Genomic DNA, 3697 nt, shown 5'->3' with positions numbered 1-3697 from the left:
AGCCCACCGGCCCTGACCCTCTCTAGCTGCTCAACACATCCGTGGGTAGGAGGAACAGAGCGAATGCCGGAGGCGTCTGACCTGAGTCCAGTGCTGCTCACCGTGTGACTGAATTTCTGGGAGCCTGCCTTCCTTCACTGGGGAAGCCCATCTATAACTGGCCTTTTAAAATCGGTAATACTTACTCGTGTCGAAAGTACCATGAGGCCTGTCCCCACCCTCCTCCCAGGGCTTCAGCTCTGCCTCGGGGCAACCACTGTCCTCAGTTTCTTGTAAGTTCTGCCAGAAATGTCCTATGCATATCCAAGTATATGCATGTGCACACACACACACGTGCACACACACACACACACACACACACACACACATACACACACACACACAAAGTAGCTTGTCCTGCTGTTCTCCGACTCTGACTCGGAGACTGTTCCCTGTTGGTACAGACAGACCTGTACCTTCTTGCCATACATAAGGGGTTGTTTACAAATGGTGCCACCGTGAGTGATCTTATGTGAGTTATCTCATAGAAAAATTCTTAAATCACTGGGTCAAAGACAACGTGAATGACCAATATCGCCAAGTTCCCTCCAAAGAGACGCTCCTGACACCTCCCTGCCTACAGTGGGTGTAAGTCTGCTTCCCTAGCATGCTGAGAAACTTTGTCATTGATGATCTGATAGGTGAGAAGCAGATTCTGGGTTTGAATATGCATTTGAGGTTGAAAAACTTCATGTTCAGGAAGTTGTATTTACTGTGAGCCAATATTTATGTCTTATCCGCTTTCTATTGTGTCGTTCCTTTATTAATTGGCATTCTTTTAATATGAAGGAAAGTGACAAGCCAACTCTGGTCTCTAGTCTAGCTAAGCAGCCACATGTGAGGTAACCAGCAAGTTACAGGCATACCCATGTCCACCCGTGGAACCCAGGTCTTGGGGGAAGGTGGCACTCTTGAAAGACAGGAAGCACTTCCCTTCAATGCCTTTGGTAAATATCCCAGCAGCACCAGTTAGTGGGCTTAATCCCAGCAGCTTACCATTTTCACCACCAAGACGGGAGCCAGGAGCCACAGCACTCTAATGAGTGACACACTGATTGGCAGGTGGCTTTACCAGGGCAACACCGAGCTTTTGCATGACCTTTCCATCTCTGGGGCTACTGCAGGGATTCGAAACTTCCATTGTGGGGCTGAACAGTATGAGAGCCTGCCACATAGCTGGGGTACAAGTTGAATAAAAGGAGAACCAGTGGTCAAGATCAGACAACGTGGTAAAGATCTGTAACACAGAGTAATTGCTATTGCTGAATTTATCAAAATGAGCTGACTGCCAAATGTTGTACTATATCCCTAACTTGTAATTCTGTGTTAAACTTGTGGGTGTGAAGTCAAAATGGGAGGGAAACACAAAGGCTCGCAGGGCCTCACACGCCTTCCCCGGGCACTGGTCAAGACACAATAGGTCAGGCGTAATGGTGTCCCAACAAGGGCTCTGGGCACTCCCGAGCTCACCGCCAACTCTGGACAATGGGGATGGGCTGGGCAGACGCGCACTGTCCACACCAGGGGACGTGGCCTCCGTCTCTTCCATCCCTTTCCTCCTGTCTGCTTGTGGGCAGATACACGACTCTTTGTGAGAAACCACAGCAAGCCGGACAGGACTTGTGAACCACCCGGAGCAGACACACTGTAAAAACTCCCCAGTGTCTATTATTTCAAGATTCTTCATTTTTAAAGCAGGTCACAACACTAAGCTTTTGGCCCATTCTGCCATTGTGCAAGCTACAAATGCTTGCTCAGCAGCTGAGGGGCACTCTGCAGTCTGAAAAGTGAATAAAAATCCATATAAAACAAATATTCAAATAGTTTCCATAGGAACACAGATACGTGTAACCCCATCTCCTAGTCTTCCATATTGCTGTATCTGCACCAACCCTGCTGTTACAAAGACATTTCAAAACTAGCGGTAATTAAGTGGTCCCCCCAAACCCCTTAATTCAAGCTGAACTTGCAGTTAGCAGCTACAAGAGTGATATCTACACATTAATACTAGCTGAAGCACAAGTCGCTGGGTGACGCTTCATTCTACTTTCCCAAGCACAAGACACAGGCAGGGCGCTGACGTCCTGTTCCTCTATCTCAGGTGGGAAGTCGGGGTTCTAGATTTGCTGCATGAGTTGCCTGAGAGAGAAAGAAGTGACAGATTAAAAAACCCCAAGTCACCCAGAAATGGGTGTGACAGTATTTCCTTTCCATCAGGAAACAATTCAATGTATTTCTAAATCAAGTGTTTCTTCCGAATTACCTCTCTGTTAATTAGAAATCACAAATCACATGCACTAACCTAAATATTCTAGATATGTAAGTATCCTCATCCATTCTTTCTAAAATTTTCTTTGGAAAAAAATCTGAAAACAAAAAATACAGGTCACAGTATTACTTGGAGGAATTTTCCATCCACTCATCTGTATCTAATCCTAGGCAAAACAATTTCTTACTTAACTAGACAAGAGCAAAACACGAATCCAAGGAGGTGCCAATTCTTGTTAGAACCATGAACATGCACTGTCTCACTCACCACATTGGTCTTGACATCACGTATTAGATCGTCGGCCTCTGGAATCCATTGAAAGTAGAAGCAGCAGCAACGGTATAAACGCCCATGTTTTCAAAGATCATCCAATTGCCCATGGGCATTTCAGGTAGGTCACAGTGCTCTACAATCCTATCAAGGCCATCACACGTTGGTCCCCATATACTGGATGAGTAATACTTCTCATCTGGTTTAGGTCTCTACATAAAGAAAGGGAGAGAAGTACTACTTAACTATATTTGTTGCGACCAGTCATCTTAATTATTTTAGGCAGTATGTTCAAAAGTTACCTTTTGCAGAAGGGGCTTTACATGTGCGCGATCATAAAAGGATGCAACTAAATGATCCATATACTCCATCATTCACGTAATACATAAAGGTCTGTTCACTTGATTCATCTTCATCTAGAAAGGCAGATTAACAAACCATCACGACCACTTTCCGTATTAGCTTTTTTTATTAGCTTTCCGCTGTACATCCAACAATTTGTCCTTTATACATACCATCAGAGCCTGTCTGTTCCTTTAATATGACTTTTTTTTTTTTTGGCAATGATGTTAACTGCAAGTGTGAAGGCTGATGCAACATAGTATCTGCCTGGCTCAGCTATAATCGTCACTCCAGAGTCTGATGGAAAATACTTGTCCAATGCTGGGTTGATTACACTGGTGATCTAAGAGAGTGAGATAGAAAAGAACAGCAATTCATTATGAGGAATTCACACAGAGGAGAAAGATCACAGGGCTTTGTGACATGACATGATAAGACCAGGCATCAACAGACAGGTTTATCACTAAGCAACAAAAGCAAAAAAATAAACACCTCCCTAAAAACCAGTCTACACATCCCTGATGTCTCATTTTGATTCCCCTCTGGAAATCCTAGTCCCTATCCTTTTTAAAATGATTTTACTACCTAGAGGTGTCAAGATGCCAAAATATTTTTATTTAGCAAATCTATACCAACAGAATAAAAAAGCCTTCTATTCAGTTTACCTTATAACTATGACAAATAAGAACATGGATCTATTTAATAAACTCAAGCACCATATAACGTCTTAACTTCCTAAGTGACTAAACATATCAAACATTTTAAGGGAAGGAAGTA

At 43.6% G+C, this 3697-nt stretch overlaps 1 pseudogene; it reads right to left on the bottom strand.

Annotated features, from left to right (window-relative positions):
- Positions 1-2033: 2033 nt before the first annotated feature.
- Positions 2034-3697, bottom strand: part of LOC103266913 — a 2089-nt pseudogene continuing 425 nt past the window's right edge.

This window comes from Carlito syrichta, unplaced genomic scaffold (genome assembly GCF_000164805.1).
Source record: "Carlito syrichta isolate Samal-C Ts95f unplaced genomic scaffold, Tarsius_syrichta-2.0.1 Scaffold307657, whole genome shotgun sequence".
Taxonomy (NCBI): Eukaryota; Metazoa; Chordata; class Mammalia; order Primates; family Tarsiidae; genus Carlito; species Carlito syrichta.
The sequence above is the reverse complement of the archived record's forward strand: the minus strand, read 5'-3'. Positions and strand labels throughout refer to the sequence as shown.